Genomic DNA, 18,454 nt, shown 5'->3' on the forward strand with positions numbered 1-18,454 from the left:
TAAAAACCGTCCACGGTAATAGACATTCTCATCCTGATAATTAAATTATAAAATGGGACAAATCAAGGGCATATAACCCACTTTTTCATTTTGCTTGTGAGTTCAGCATAGTGAAGATATGGTTGTTGCTTTCTTCATGCACATGTGTTGCTCTTTTGACGGGATATTTGGGAAATGATCTGCAACTATTGGTGTATCCCCATGTATCATTGTGGAATATATCCAGAAAAACATGCCTCCTGTTAGACAAGGTAATTCACCAAAGCATTCGCACTTAATTTTTCGGACTTCAATCCATCTTATTTATTTATTTAATCTGCAGGTGCTTGCGAGCGAGGTTTCATTAGTTTGACTATGAGCTTATTGTTTGTTGGTGATGATGGAAAGAGGTTGATTGCATTTAGGATGTTCAGCTAGTTGAGGATTGATTAATGCATGGGCTAGGACAACGTGAGTCACGATAAATGTGGCGTTATTTTTATTTTCTTTTTATGTGGTCATTTGATTCTAAACTGTAACTGTTTTTAATCCATTTCATTGATAGCTGATCTATGTGCTGGAGTTTCCACATGTCTGATATTTTTCAAAGTTGGCATCTCATCCTTGAGTAAAGAATTTTGCTGTCAAGTTGATATTTTCTTTTTTCTGGACTGTAGGTTACTCAAGTTTTGGGTACTCAACACCTTTAGTCTCTTGGTGCATCTCACATGTTTTCTTCTCTTGCTACTGCCAAGTTTGCTGTCATTACTATTGGTGAAGAAATGGCCTCCCAGGGGCTTCTATCTAGAATATCTCATCGTCTTTGTTGCAGTGAGAGACTAATTATATGTGTTTGTTTATAATATGTATGTTTATTATAAAAAAAAGTTGTTCTTAACTTTAATTTTTTTTAACTTTAGAGTTGATTAGCTATTAAATTATTTAGTTAATTTACAAGGTTTATAGTGACAAATTTTTTTGCTGCTATAGAATACTAAACAAACTACAGAATTTATTGCGATTTAGTGGCTAATTATTTATTTGCCGCTGTAGAATGTGCGCTTCACGCATCCAATGAGATCACGGATTATTTGGCTTTATGTCTATTTAGAATCAGACTTCCTTTGATCTATAGTTATTAGATTCAGACTTCTTTTGATCTATAGTTATTAGATTCTATCATGTATATTGAATTGTTTTTAATGTTTATATAATAAATAATTTTCATTAATAACTTTGAATATTTTTTTTTTTTTAAAAAAAATATACATTAATATAGTAAAACATCATAAAAAAATGAATTGTTAAACCTGTAATTTTATTTGGTTCCCATTTCAGATTTTATTTTATTTCATTGCTTTGTTCAAAATGATTTCCAAGTCCAAAGTTTCACATATTAATATTGGTTAATGCTCAAGTGGTGATATTCCTAAAGATAATGCAACTATTAATAGTCAAAATGATATTAGTAACACATCTTTGTGGAAATAAGTAACAAAATTGCTAAAAACAAATGAAAATGATTTATTTACTTATAATCAAAAATAAAAATTCTGAAACTTCACTTTATTTTTTACCTGATTTTTAGATCATAAAATTGTCAATATTTTCCTTTACTATTTATTTCATTGCGAGACATTGTTAGGATATTTCTTCCTCATCCTTCTATTACACAAATAAATGTATTATTGGTTATTTATTTATTTAATTTTTTGCATCTTCCGAAGCCCACATCCTTCTATCTCCTCATCAAAACACAAAGATAGCATTGTTAAGTTGGATGGCATCGCCGTAATATTTATCAAAGTATGTTTATATATTTATAATTTTACACATTATTATTAACAAATGTTGACAAGCCATAAAAATAAATTCTAAACTTAGGAAGAAATGAAATACATTTTTATTTTGTGGAAATCGTTATTTATACATTAATAAATTACAAAAAAAAAAAAATTCAAATGATTATAAATTTAATTCTAACAAAGAAATAATATATTTACATGTTGTATTAGAGAAAATAATAAAAGAATCTTAAAAGAATCTTATCTCTAGATGAATTTTAACTAATTTTTAATTTTCCTTAAAAAATAACTCAGTCAATAACATATATTAATTTATCCACAATAACTTTTTAATCCAAATTATGAAACATATAAATATATACATAAGCCGTTTTATTATCCTCAAATAAAAAAAAAGTGGTCAATGGATAAGTATGATATAGTTACTATTTAAGTATGTATGAAAAAAACGATATAATTCGTCGTTTGTGACCCAAATTTTATTGTACACAAATAAAGATGTATTCATCTTAAACCAAGAACCAATTAAGGCTCATCAACATGTTTCGCCACCTCCTTAAGCTTGCGCAACGTCAAAAAATTCCTACAATACAATTCTTTGACAAGGCAGAAGACGGTAGCAATAAAATGCAACATGGAACAAGGACGGAAGAAAGTTGAAATCAACTTCAAAACAAAAGATCAAGGGCTAGAGAAAGAGGGAGGTCATGTGTTTAAATGGTATGACACCAAAGTATAAGAGGGAGGTTATGGGTTTAAATCCCTCCCCCGACAGTACTGTTCATATACTGTTCACCCGGGATTTTTATACTATTCTCATACTGTATATACTGTACATCCGGGTTTCAGTACTAGTAATGTTTATATTTATATAAAAAAGGCGCTTGTCGTCTATTATTCAAAAAAAAAAAGAAAGACAATATAATAATGGAAGAAGGGCCAGGGACATTGACATCCAAATTTACAATAATAGAAGATGGGAGATTGGAAGCTAACCTCACATTAGAAGGTTCCACCGAAGAAGAGAGATAAACTAATGGTTAAGTTTCTTAAAAAATTGTCAGAATGAGAATAGTAATCAGATCAAAATGACAAAGAGGAAGATCCACCGTTTTATCTTCAAGAATAATGATCAAATTAAATTAGATTATGAAACTTTATTTTTTTTTTATTTTTAAGTTTAGTGATTTCTTTAAATAATTTTTTTTTATTTTTGATCGATCTATTGTCCAGTTTGCATTGTGTTTGAAAAATATTATCCATAATTATATATATAAAAGTTTTTAGTGATTTTCTATAAGAATATTCCCTGCACTGTATTAGAGATGACATATATTTTCTAAGCTAGAGATGATTTACTTCTATATTAGAAAAGATCTCAATCGGTGTTGGCAAAATTAACGCATTTGTTTTATTCGTTTGTAATGGAATTGGTTTAATTTATGTTGTGTATGGCTCATATACACAAGTAAACTACCAGATGTGGGAACGGAGTGGAGTGGCGTGACAACATCTGTCATATTGTGGGAGTATCAGTTTGATAGGTTGAGTGCGGGGGAAACGCCCTGGTAGGATACAAGGGTAATTTGTATTTTGTTAGGATTATGATTTGATAATCTTGTAATTTGTATCCGGATAGGATTTGTATCCGGATAGGTTTAAAATATGGATATGTTTAGAATTCAGATAGGTTTAGGATCCAAATAGGTTTGTATTTGGATAAATTTAGGTTTTTACCTATAAATATTTGTAACCCTAGTCTTTTGTCTCAACTGGGAGGAGAGACAAGTGAATAAGAGGATTACGGCTGCTCCACTCCCGAGGACGTAGGCATATTGCCGAACCTCGTAAATCTTGTGTGCTTTTATTGTCTCATTGCTCTCTTCATTTCCCCTGCGGATCCTCTATTTTACCTAACTATTTTCTTAACAATTTATTCGCCACCTTTATTAATTGTTATCTAACTTTAATTTGCTTTAAATGATCAAAGTATTTAATTATTGATTTTACAAATTAAGGAGTGAAATTATTGAAGGCATGGAACCTGTCTTCTGAGTTTTGAATTCATGCACCAAGGTTAACCTTTTTTATATATATATATGCATAAGTCAAGTAAATATAAATTAAAGAATAATAGGTCCTTGATCTTTATTTCCTCCAACATGGTTTACTTCTCAGTTCTCAAAAGGAAAATTGAGACTCCTTTTAGGTTAAATTTAGTCTCACCGTTTAGATTCAGTGATTATATTAAACCAAAAAAAATTTAATATTAAGAATAATATTCTCTTATCAGCTCAAACTTCATGTATAAGCATTTCCTCTTTTACTCAAGCTAGAGATTCATGGTAATATTTGAGTGAAGATAGATGGAAGAAATCCACAAATGCTTGATATGAATTGGTGCGATAAAGTTTTTGATGTATAATTATATAAACATTTCCGTATATATATACATATATATATATATATATACATGCAAACGAACCTCTTACTTAATTAAGAAGGGCATTGTATAAGCAAATTATACTATGGAGAAATAATGTAATTAGTGATAAAAAAAATTATGTATAAAAAATTTAATTTGTTAGAGTTTATGACCCAAATTTTATTCGTATACAAACTAGGATTTAATTAGTCAGTTGCAACTTTAGAGACCCGGCTTGTAATTAGATAGAGCTCTTATTTATAATTGAATTATAGCTTATTAAGCATATCATAGGATTATAATTGTATAGTCATCACTTTTGAGTTTTAGTAGGATTTGTCAATTTGAATTTTAGTAGAACTTGATAGTTTATGACTCAATATAAAATACACTATGAATGTGCCAAGTTGTGATATTTGACCTCTATCCGCACTTTACTCTAATCATTGGTTGGGTTGGGGCGGATCAGCTCGCCCTAGAAAATTAAAGTTTTGATCCAGCCCAAGCCTATATCTGACGAATCTCATAAATAGTTTGGGCCGGGCTAAGCTAGCCCAATTTTAAAATGTGAACCCATGGCTCAGCTCATAGGCTTGGTTTTTTGGATTAATCCGTTGCATTTGGCTCAAATCGGTCTGTTGTTATATATATATATATATATATTACTTTATTAAATTTTGTGATGATTTAAAAATAAAAAACGTATGAATAAATTTATTAATTGATTAGTATTATTACATTTTTACCAGAGAAAAATATTGCATCACTACAATATAATTACATCAAAACTAGGTTAGCACCTACTTATTTCTTAATCATATGCATTTTTTCCATTCTACATAAAATTAGACCTCTATGTACTTCATTGATCAATAAAAATACAACCCTCTTCCAAGATAAACCATGGAGGAAATCATTGGTTGACATGACATAACTCATGAAGTTGGCCCATGACAATTAGGAATTAGGCACTTAGCTAGTTAGCTTTCTTGTATGGTGGGCTTATTTCAATCAATCATTTGTAATATATTTTTTTTTAATTTTTATTATTAATATTTAGTAATAAATTGAATGGGCCAAATCATGGGTCGTCCTGTTGGATTAGCCCTAAAAAAGTCCAAAAGAGCCTGTCTGTGGGTCAGCCCATCATTTAAAAATAATATTCATATCTAATCGAAGGTTTATTTAGATCAGGCTTGGACTGACCCGCCAAACATTAACTTTGGATATGGTTTGGATATGGTTGAGCCAAGCTTGGGCCGGGCCATAGGCTTTAAAGCCAAATGATGAGAGTCATCCGCACTTCTCAGTTTTTTCCAATTTTAGTGAATTCTGTTTTTTTTTTAAATGTCTTCTTACTTATTTATTGTTTGTTTATTTATTTCATAATGCATCAATTAGAAACATATAATGTGTTGCGCTATAGGATTGATGTGAAGTTATCAATAATTATTTTATTAATTAACAAAATTATCCACTCATCTAGAATTTATAGTAAAACATCAACATAATAAAAAATTAATATGTTCGCCTATTTAGGTTGAAAGATATGCATTTGTCAATGGTCTTGTGGTATGGTATCGAATCTTTTATATATAGTATTTATTTCGGAAAAACTATAATATTGAATTCTAAAAAACCCACACATCGTGAGGGCATAGGTGCTTGTTGAGCAATGTGTCCAACGTGATAATTTAATTAATAATCTATTTTAAATTTAAAAAAATATATGATGCATCTCTCCCTTGTTGCATACATATCATAGATTATCATAATTAGTGATCTAAATTAAACCAAAAATGCATACTGGGTATGTATATATATGTAACAATTTAGAAACTTTAGACCAAGGATTTAAATACTGGATCGGACTGGCCGGTTCAACCTGTTCAGCCAAACCGGTTAAACCGGCCTCTAGTCCGTTTCATTTATATAATTTGAACCGGATCCTGATTGAACCGGTTTTGGACCGGGAACTGGTGAACCAGTTCAGCTAGACCGACCGGTTTTTAAAAAAAATTCACTGATTTCGTTTAGTTTTAGTCTTAGACTAGTCAAACACACACTCTCATGGTCGTTGGTTCATCCTTCATCGAAGGTTGGCCATCGTCAAACACACCCTCGAGGGTCGTGGCTGGCTCGCTATCACCGGTACCCTAGACGCAACCATCCGCAGCCTTTCCCCCTCCTTTCCTCTCTTGCTTCCTCATCTTTGACTCCTCCAAAATCTCTGTGACGGTGATCTCGCAAAGCAGGACGCCTTTCTTCGATCCAATGGCCCTGAACGGATCTTGCCCATCGTCCTTTCATCTCCTCAGGAGGTCCTTCTGGTCGGGTTACAGTTGCTTTGCAGATCCTTTTATCCCCTTTGTATGCTATTGGACACTTGCTGCTCAACCGATGATGGCTATGCGAGGCTAAGAAGGGCCTTCCTATACTTATCGAGATCATCACTACGGCTTCCAGCAAGGATTTAATAATTACTTTTATAATCAAAACCAACATTCAAGGCAAGGATTTAAAATTTTAAATCCTTGATTCTGTATCTTCTCTAATTTTACATCAGAAATCAAAGAAGAAATGTTTGATTTTTAATAAATTTTTTCCCCCATTTTTCCTGAATTTTCTAGATTTTTTTTTATAATTTTATGAATTTTTTAAAGTTTATTTATTTAAAAATAAATAAAAAAGAGAAGTTGTTGAACCGGCAGTCAAACCAGTTGAATCGTGAACCGGTTGGTCAACCAGTTCACCGACCGGTACAATTATTAAACCCTTGCTTTAGACAATATGTCTGGATAAATTTTTAAAACAAAATGAAAATTGTGAAAGCAAATCCCATGTGAGCAATCACATCATGTTGGATCCCAAATCCATCCTTGCACTCGAAACCCACCAAAGCGAGGAGCACTCCACTAGAAGTTGAAAAAAAAAACAAGAAGAAGATAAGGAAACTAGAAGAAGAGAGGGACTCCTCCTAGAAACAACAGTGCAGGTGGTGCGGTAGCTAGTCGGTGACATCATCAAGCACATCAGGATCCAACTCCCCACGCAAAGGGTCCTGAAAACTGAATACAACGTCTGACCGCAGTATGAACTCCTCCAACCTATGCATCTCCTTTGCTGAAGCCGCTTCTTGGAAAAGCCTTGAAATCTTTATTCTGGTAGGTAGGCTGAGGCAGAAAACCAGCTTCCTCATTCCAACGTGAGAGCTTTTTTTGTTTGTGGCTCCGTCGATACGCTAGCAGCACGTTGGACTGATCCTATTCCTCCGTGGAAATGTCCAACACTGGCATGGCCTCCTAAATAGAGTCATCAGATACCACATTCGTCACCATATCCTAGGTTGGAAGCTGTTCTTGAATCAGGATGGACTATTGGGGCTCAAAAGGGACAAGAGCGAGATGGTTGAGAGCTGAATCCACCGCCTCTTCTTGTTCATGCTCTTCACCATTAGACCAAGCGTAATTGGGATCTGGTAGAAAGGAGTCTAGTAGTATCGTGTTAACCTTTGGGACAATGGACCAGATACCCAACATGAAGTGCCAAGTAAAACCAGGCGGAATAGGTACCTGTTGTGGTGGGTGATCAGGGTTCTTAAAGGCCTCTTGGAGCTGGTCGCCTTGGTTCGCATCGCCCGAGGCCTAGGCAGCTGCTCACTGTGAAAATCATTGCTAGGAAGCTGATCCTCAGAACCCGGGGCCGAACCTGATGCCTCATCTTGGCCCAAAGAAAAATCCGGTTTATCTTAGCTAGAGCCCAAATCAGCAACAAGTTGATGGCCCAAAGCCTCAACTTGACCCAATCAGGAATCATTGACTTGAGCTTGGCCCGTGTACTGAGAGTTGAACAAAAAAACATTATGGGCCAAATCTTGGCCCGCAGGTTGGGCCAAAACCCGCTAGTCTGGCAGACAATCCACCAAAAATATCGCCTCGAGATATGGTTTCGCGAGAATCCAGCTGATCCGCAAAATCCAATCCAGGAGAAGTCTCTCGTACTCCTCGGGATTGGATCTCTGAAGGAAAATCAATCACAACCGGACGCTTGCCTCGAGGATCGCACTCAACAACACCTGCTCAAATCTCCCCGATATTAGAATGCGGGTTGAGATCGACAACCATCGTTGTGCCTCGGGATTTGGATGTACATTCATACTTTCTATCTTATATTATACTGCAATGGATCTAGTTAACATTGATTGTTTCTAAAATAACTAATATATATTTTTTGAATGCAAATTTTTATTCCAATTTTGAAATCAAATAATGAAAAATAAACTGATTAAAAAAGTTACAAATTAATTACCTTTCTGATGATGTTGGCTGAGATTTGAGAGATTTATAATTTACTCTTCTATTTTATTATCAACAAAGATCAATGAAGATTTTGAATAGAGCTTTGATATATAGATCTTACGGATATGTTTAATTTATTGATCATGATATCAAAATATTATTTTTGCCTTAAATATGGAAGAACATTTATATATAATTGTTTGAATCTATGGACAAATTTTATTTATTTTAAATTTCAAAATTAATATATTTTCAAAGTTTGGATTCAAGCTTAACTACTCTGATTTAAATAGTAGTTTAATTAGAAAATTAAATAAACTTCTATTTTTTATTATTATTAAAAATAAATAATATTTATTTATTTGATAATATATTTTAATATCACATGTAGGATGGAAAGATATCTATCCAAATAAATCAAATTTTGAATGTTATATATATGATAATACATATCTCTCTCTCTCTCTCCCTATATATATATTTCTACATATATGTGCGCATATATATGTATATATAAATCAATCTTCCTGATTATACTATCAAAGGTGATCACCAAGAGCTAAAACACATCAACATGTTTGGTCGTCTCATTAAGCATGTGCAATGTCAAAAAGGTGCTCTAAGGCTATTGCAAAACCAGATCGAAGAGCTTCGCAATGCGGGGTTAGGAATAAGGGGTAATATGGGAAATGGGTGTACAAAATTTGAAGCCAAGTTAGAGTCTACAGAAGGACAAATCTATATAGTACTACAAGAAGATCTAGAGAAATTTGAATGCAACATTATAATGGAAATAGAAGGACGGAAATTGCAAGCAGATCTAATATTAGAGGGCGCTAACAGAGAATTACGAGTGAGAAGAATGGGAAAATATTTTGAATATTTTCCCAAAATAATACGATAATTGGACAGAATGAAATTAAAGGAGGAGGATAGCTCACTGCATCAAGAATTATTGATTGATTATGGAACTTTGTTGTACTTTATATTATTATTGTTATTATTTATAATTTTTAGTTTTTGTATTCAGTGATTTTTTTTAATAAAATTTTTATTTTTAAAAAGATAAAAATTAGAGTGCACACAGCACAGTTGATCCATCATCATATATATTTTCCTGTGTATATATGCACTCACTGCTTGGATGAGGTCTTTTTTATGTTTTTCTCCCAATTTGTTTTTGTTTTTTTCCCGATTTTCACCTTTGGTGATCAGGTTTGTTTTTTTATTTTTTCTTTTGTTTCTTTCTCCTGTTCTTTTTGGTAATGAATTCGTAATTATTCACTTTTTTAATATATATATATATATTATATCCATAATTTAAAATTTTAAAAATTTAAGTTTTGTTTTATATAAATATTTCCTACAATATATTAAAGATGATTTATTTTCTAAGGCAGAGTTGACTTATTTTTATTGTAAAGAAGATCTTGTTTAATGTTGTTTATATATAAAAAAAGGGAAGAGTTTTAATTTGAATAAAACCCTAATCTTTATCTCTAAATAAAACTTAGGGGATAAAGGTCATTTTGAGCTTATCCATGCTTAAAAAAGATAAAAGAGTTTTAATATTAATCAAAGTCCGATTCTATCTCATAATTCGGATTTAAAAGAAAAAAATATATAAATTTTAAATTTGAGTTAAAAAAAATTATTATTAAATTAAATTAAAAAATAATAAAAAATAATAAAAAAAAATAAAAAAAAATAAAACATAAATATTCAGATAATGCTAATGAAAATCCGGATATTTGAAAACAAAAAAAATCTTTTGGTTAAAAAAATAATAACAATATGGTGTGCCCGGATCTTTCAGGGAGAGAGGAGGGCATGAAGAAGGGGAAGGAGCATAGGAGGCATTTGGCTTCTCAATGGTTGCATCAGCATGGAAAGGCATGAAGAAGAATGTTCTCTTCCGTAGTGGGACCGGGGTTAAAAAAAGAAAGAAAAAAATGAGCATTACCATGCATGGATGAGAGGCTTCTTCCTTTGATGGTGGGACCCATAAGAAAAAAATGAGAGACATAGAGGGAGATGATCCAGCCATCCATCCCATATGCATCATCTTTGACGTAGATGAGCATCACATCAACAACCACATCTTCTGCACCCTTTTCATCTACAACTACTGTGATCTTGGTGAGGTTCTCCACCGTATCCACAAGGAAGTCACCATTACACGCACCAAAGTGAGGCTGACATTGGAAAAATCATTGAAGTCGTTCAATATCCATGGGACTTGACAAGAAAATCCTATTGTGAAAATGAAGGCGAAGAAGGATCCCGTAGAGATGCCCGACAATGGTGATGTCCCCTTCACACACGCCAAGCAAAGAAACGTTCATAAGCCTTGAGAAGTTCATCATTTCAAGAAAGTAGATGATCATATGAAATCTCATACAAATATATATATATATATATATATAAGCATGTTCTGATTTGGCTCGATCCATGCAAAATGCCATAAAAAAAAAATCTTCATCTTAATGAGGTAGATGAAATTTCATACAAAGACGTACTTACATATATATATATATATGTTGGTTGTTAATCCCATGCAAAATGCCGTAGAAAAAAAATGTCATTTTCTGATTGTACACCCTATGCCCATGCCATAAAAAAAAAAATCTTTATATATTAATGCTAGACCCGTCCCTACATAATTTGTCTTTAAATCATGCCCATAGACAGCATGTTGTTCGTTTTCACTCACTGTGAACACCATCGTAAAAAAAAAGAAGAAGAAGAAAGAAAAGAAAATTTTTGAGGACACATGTGCAAAAATGTGAAAATGTGTGAAAATACGAAAGCTCGAGGGTTTAACTGCAAAAGCCATGAAAAATATGAAAAATATGAAAGTTTGGGGGTTCATTTGCAAAATTTCATAAAATGTGAAAAATGAAAAAGTTAGAGGGTCTCAATGCAAAAAAAGGAAAAAGAAAGAAAAAGAAAAGAAGAAAGAAAAAAAGGATTTTTTAGCGAAGATGAGGGTACTTTGGTAATTTTCACAAGACCCCTTAAGCTTCATCGTGATGTCTAATGCATGTCGATTGCTTTCTCTTTTGGAGGGCCTCTTCATCGCTTCTTAACAATCACGAGGCGGATTGGCTATCAAGATCCTTTTAAAAACTCTCTTTGAGCTCTTGGACCCTGCTTTGAGGCCATTGACTCTCTTTTGGAGTGATGACAAATTTCTTTGAACTCGATGGACCTCGTTTGAGGGCCATTAACTCTCTTAGGAGTGATAAAAAAATTCCAAAACCCTTAAAACTCTCTTTAAGGTCGATGGACCTTGTTTGAGGCCAGCGACTCTCTTTCGAGTGTGAAAAAAATTCCAAAACCCATAAAAACTCTCTTTGAGCACATGGACCCCGTTTGAGGCCATTGACTCTCTCTCTTTCGAGTGATGAAAAATTTCTTTGAACTGATGGACCCTGTTTGAGGCCATTAACTCTCTTAGGAGATAAAAAATTCCAAAACCCTTAAAACTCTCTTTGAGCTGATGGACCCTGTTTGAGGCCATTAACTCTCTTAGGAGTGATAAAAAAATTCCAAAAACCCTTAAAAACTCTCTTTGAGTGATGGACCTGTTTGAGGCCGTATGACTCTCTTCGAGTGACGAAAAAAATTCCAAAACCCATAAAACTCTCTTTGAGCACATGGACCCCGTTTGAGGCCATTGACTCTCTTCGAGTGATGAAAAAAATTCCAAAACCCATAAAACTCTCTTTGAGTGATGGGCACTGTTTGAGAGCCATTGACTCTCTTCGAGTGATAAAAAAATTCCAAAACCCATAAAACTCTTTTTGAGCTCATGGACCTGGTTTGAGGCCATTGACTCTCTTAAGAGTGATGAAGAAATTTCAAGATCTTCAAAAACCAAGCATTCTAAAACAAAAAAAATCAAATCAAAATGATGAATCAACAAATGAGCTCAACAACCTCAGAGTTAAAGTGTTGAAGAGTTCACAAGTTGCAAAAAAAGCTTCACAAGCATGAAAGCCGAAGCTTATAAAAAAATCAAATCAAGTTCCAAATCAAATTCAAGATGAAAGTTCAAGGTCCAAGACACTAATTTCAAACAAGTCAACAAATGAGCTCAACAACCTCAAAGTTAAAGTGTTGAAGAGTTCACAAGTTACAAAAAAAGCTTCATAGCATGACGGTAGAAGCTTATGAAAGGTCGAAACCAAGTTTGTGATTCATCGACATAGGGAATTCACGACTTGAAATCCAAATTAAATCTAAGATGCAAAAATTAAAGATTCAAGTTTCAAACAAGTCAACAAATGAGCTTAACAACCTCAAGGATAAAGTGTTGAAGAGTTCACAAGTTGCAAAAAGTTTCACAAGCCTAAAAGCCGAAGCTTATGAAAAGTCAAATGAAGTTCCAAATCAAGTTCCAAATCAAATCAAAGAATGCAAATTCAACAAATGAACTCAACAACCTCAAGGATGAAGAGTTGAAGAGTTCACAAGTTGTAAAAAGCTTCACAAGCATAAAAGTCGAAGTTCATGAAAAAGCCAAACCATATTTGCGATTCCTCAATGCGGAGAATCTATAACTTAAAGTCGAGATCAAATTCAAGACAAACTCAAAAACATCCAAGATAAAGCGAGTTCAACAACCCTCGGAGTTGAAGCATTGAGGAGTTCATAAGTTGCACAAAAAGTTTCAGCAAGCCCAAGAGTCAAGCTTATGGAAAGTCAAGTCAAGTTCCAAATCAAATCCAAGATACAAAAAGATCAAATGTCCAAATTTCAAGTTTCAAATAAATCAACAAATGAGCTCAACGACCTCGAGGATGAAGAGTTGAAAAGTTCACAAGTTGTAAAAAGCTTCACAAGCATAAAAGCCGAAGCTTATGAAAAGTCAAACCAAGTTTGTGATTCATCAATACAAAGAATCCACAACTTGAAATCCAAATCAAAGTTTAAGATACATAATCAAATTCCCAAGGAGCAAGTTCAAAGTCTAAGACCCAAGTTTCAAACAAATCAACAAATGAGCTCAACAACCTCAAAGTTGAAGTGTTGAAGAGTTCACAAGTTGCAAAAAGTTTCACAAGCCTAAAGGCCGAAAGCTTATGAAAAAGTCAAATGAAGTTCCAAATCAAATCAAAGAATTCAAATTCAACAAATGAACCCAACAACCTCAAGGGTGAAGAGTTGAAGAGTTCACAAGTTACAAAAAAACCTCACAAGCCTAAAGGCCGAAGCTTGTAAAAAAAATCAAATCAAGTTCCAAATCAAATTCAAGATGATAACTGAAAAGTCCAAGTTCCAAGTTTCAAACAAGTCAACAAATGAGTTCAACAACTTCAAAGCTAGGGCGTTGAAGAGTTCACAAGTTGCAAAAAAAAGCTTCACAAGCATGACAGCCGAAGTTTATGAAAGGTCAAACCAAGTTTGTGATTCATCAACATAGGGAATCCACAGCTTGAAATCCAAATTAAATCTAAGATGCAAAATCAAAGATCCAAGTTTCAAACAAGTCAACAAATGAACCCAATAACCTCAAAGTTAAAGTGTTGAAGAGTTCACAAGTTACAAAAAGCCTCACAAGCCTGAAGGCCGAAGCTTGTAAAAAAAATCAAATCAAGTTCCAAATCAAATTCAAGATGATAACTGAAAAGTCCAAGTTCCAAGTTTCAAACAAGTCAACAAATGAGTTCAACAACCCTCAAAGCTAAGGCGTTGAATAGTTCACAAGTTGCAAAAAAGACTTCACAAGCATGATGACCCAGAAGTTTATGAAAAGGTCAAAACCAAGTTTGTGATTCATCAACATAGGGAATCCACAGACTTTGAAATCCAAATTAAAAGCTAAGATGCAAAAATCAAAGATCCAAGTTCCAAATAAATCAACAAATGAGCTCAACAACCTCAAGGATAAAAGCGTTGAGAGTTCACGGCTGCTAAAGTTTTCATGAGCCCTGAAGGCCGAAGCTTATGAAGAATCAAATCAAGTTCCAAATCAAGTCCAAGATGTAAATTCAAATATCTAAGACACAACTTCACCAGTTTTTAAGTCATGTTCAAGATACATATTTCAACCGTTGACGAAGACCAAAAGTCAACAAAAGTCAAAGCGCGATTTTCGGCAAAATAGTCGGAAGGAGATAAAAGGCTACAATTATTGTTGCGTTAAGATGATTAAATTCCAAACTTCTTGTACTTTCAACGAAGTCTATGAATTTATGAATAAAAAATTTATTTGTCAGAATCTGTTTCTTTCTTCACACTTATTTTCTTAATCGGAGGTTCCTGTGACAATGTCCAGGGTAATTAACATTAGGGGCTTGCCCCTAATGGAAGTCATGAACCCACAATCCCTTGTAGTCTACAAAATATTAAGATTTAATTTGTGATCCATGCTTTTTATCCGGTCAATCCTAATCAAAGGCCGGGTGGAAAGAAAGGAGCCCACAAATGTATAAGTAATATATTTTACACTATATTAGAGATTGTTTTATACTAACCGAGATATAATTTTATGAAAATATATTTTATTGTATTGAATGAAAGACATAAGCAACCAAATTTTTCGTTATATTTAAACATCAAAACTTAGACAATATCATGTATTAATTTATTAGAAATAAATCTTTTATTTATCCATATTATGAAACAACAAATAGTACACACATAAAGGTTTTATTACCCTCTTATAAAATTTATTTTTGTTCCAATGTCCTTCGTTTTCAAGCTATGAAGACCTATCAACCAAGTCCCTCATAACCATCGTCATAAAATAGGAACTGGTCAAAGACTCAATGGTGAAGCTATTGAAGCAATACTTTAAACCTCTCAAATTTGAAGTCTTGTTTAATATAATAAAATAAGATTTTATTTTATTTTTATTTAATAATTGATATCAAATACTCCCAACAATTTTTTAAAATTTTAAAATAATAAACTAAGGTGTTATAGTTTTTTGCTATATCTTGTTTTAATTAATTTTTAAAATTCCCATTTTTCGCTATCCTCTATTTTAAAAATAGTCAACTTCTTTTTTAGGGTTAATCTATCATTCTTTTTTCATCATAAATAACAAATTAAAAAATTATTTATGTCAATACTATTTTTTTTTATCTTTATTCTTTAGTTTTTTTTTTACAAATTTACATATAGTCATTTAAGTGGTGATGAATTCTAGTAGCTGTAAGAAATCTATGAACATCTCATATAGTCATTTGTCTATTAACCTCACTCTAAGAATTAGTGGTGGCGATTTAGTCATAACATGCAAATTTAAACTTTTTATTTTTGCCAATAACCTTTTATTATGTTAGCATCATATATTTTTTTTTTTCTATAAAGTGTGTTTATCTTCCTACCAAAGAAAACATATTTGAATTTTAGCTCACTCTAAGTAAAAACATAGGTATCTTGAAAATATTAATTCTATGCTTTTATATATCTCTCACAACCGTTATCCACTTTATTAAAAAAAATTAAATAAAATAATAAGGAGATATACAAACATACAAGTGATCATTATTGGAGAAAGATGTAGTGTGAATAGTGCATTAATAATTAAGCCAATGAAAATAGATGGTAGTTGGTGGTGGCAAGAAAATAACACGAGAAACTCATCCCAATCCCTATACCATCTGGTGAGGATGCATAGTTGAACATCAATTCCCTTTATACACACTCTCTTGACTATTGTGCTTATCGGATTTATCAAAAGCAAAATAAAATAACAAGAGAACTCCATCCATTGCGATAGCTATCATTCATATTTCAATTGCACTAGAGGGCTAGGAAACAAATAATTGGATATTTAAGAGTGTAAATTATTATATAATTTTTTAAGGTGAATTTGTAAATTAAAGAATTATAATTTATAAGAGAATTAATGAAAAAAGATGGAAGGATTTAATAAAAGTTTCAAAAGATGTTGATGCACTTGAAACTACTGTAATATATATATATATATATTTGATCAATTAGCGACAAGCACCGAGATTTCTCAAAAACAAGTAAAATAGAAAATCATTAGACTATGTCTTAGTTCCTTGCTTTAATATTTTTTGGGTATATTTTTAAAATTATGCTTAAAATATTTTTATTTTATAACCCTTTTGATCTCTTTTCCAATTTCCTACTTAGGTGGCAAGTCCTTTAGTGAGCTCGCATAGACCACAATGGCGAGTTTGAAAGCAATAAAGAAGGTGGAAGGTGGATTAATGAAGGCAAAATAATTATTTTATAAAAATATCATTAAATTCTAAAAATTAATTTAAAAGGATACTACTTTGAAATCCTGAAAAGTGAGCCCTCTGAAGTCCTTTGCAAGATATGCATGGACGGATGGACCTTGAAGCCTTTTCTTGATGAAAAATTAATTTTATAATGATAACACAAGCAGGGTTTCTACAGAGAGGTACAGGTGATTTGTATGGGGTAAGGTTGTAAATACGTGTAAATATATATATATATATATAGGTGCAAAGGTGATTTACTATGAGTATATATATTGTACAATTTTTTTTTAAAAAAAAATAGGAATGTGAGTTGGAATCAAAATTCAACTAAATTTTGATTTGATTAATATTAATTAAAATAAATATTTTTTGGAATTTAATTTTATAATATAGTTGATGGAGAAGTATAGGGACATGAAGAAAGATCTACATATAGTTTTTATCAAGCTAGGAAAGGTTTAGGATTGGATTCTTAGGGAGGTTCTTTGATTGGTTAACAAAAAACAGAGGTTGACATTAAGTACACTGACTTTGTGAAGGATATATATGACCACTATGTCACTAGTGTTAGAATAGTCCCTCTAGTGTATTAGAATAGTCCCATTACTATAGGCTTCCATCAAAGTTCAATTTTTAAGTTCTTTATCTTTTTGCTTTACTGTTGTATGAGCTGACAAAGCATATTCAAGGATCCGACATCTTAATGTATGTTTTTTTGCCGATAATGTGGTGTTAGTTGATGATGAAGGTGTCAACCACAAGTTATTGGGAAAAAAATATTTTAGAAACCAAAGGCTTCATATTAAATAAGATAAAAAATAGAATATTTGAAATGTAATTTCATTAAGAAGCGTGGTAGAAATAGATAGATGTAGGATATGTATTTTTTATTTTATTTGTAACTTTTTTTCTATGACAACATGATAAGCACAATAATAACCATATTGTTAGAGACCAAAGTAAAATCTAGAACCAACCTAATTATAATAAATAAATAAGTTGATAACTTCAATTTAAAAAATAAGAATACTACTTGATATATACATTTTGTTGCACTTAAAAAGGTGTGCTAATAATTTAATTTGATAGATAAATAAATTAAAAATGTAGCTTTTTATCCTTTTAAAAATTATTTTGATGTCTTAAAATTTTTTAAGTTATTATAAATTATTTTAAATTTTTTGTTGTTTGGGACTAAATTTAAAAAATATTTTGTAATTTCTTTATATTTATTTATGTTTTAAACTAAAACAAGAAAATTTTGTAGGTCAATTGGTTAATGTTATTTTCCCATGTGAGAGGTCCTAGGTTCAAATCCCATCCATGACACATTTTTTTGTTATTTACAAAAACCCGCCGGGTCAACCCGGCCCGGCAGGTCGGGTCCGATTAACCGGCCCGTGGCCACCTTTAGAAATAAGAGTGGGATTACGATATAAGTTATTGAGATTGGTAGAAGTACAGTCTTTCAATACTATCATACAAATGAATGGGTTTTCACCACCAATAGAATTAAAAATTGTTTGGGTCAAGTGGAGTAGGGGTGGCAAAAATTCGGGTCCGGACAACTACTAATATAAATAGAAAAACTTGTGTCCGGACCCGGCCCGGTTTTAAATCCGGACAAACTTGGTATGTCCAAACCCGGTTTATTTTAAAACCGGATTGTCCGGGATGTCCAAATTTTTTTCCGAATTCTATAAGTTATTTTTTTAAGTTCGCTCAAATATTAAA

Source organism: Dioscorea cayenensis, chromosome 10 (genome assembly GCF_009730915.1).
Source record: "Dioscorea cayenensis subsp. rotundata cultivar TDr96_F1 chromosome 10, TDr96_F1_v2_PseudoChromosome.rev07_lg8_w22 25.fasta, whole genome shotgun sequence".
Lineage (NCBI taxonomy): Eukaryota > Viridiplantae > Streptophyta > Magnoliopsida > Dioscoreales > Dioscoreaceae > Dioscorea > Dioscorea cayenensis.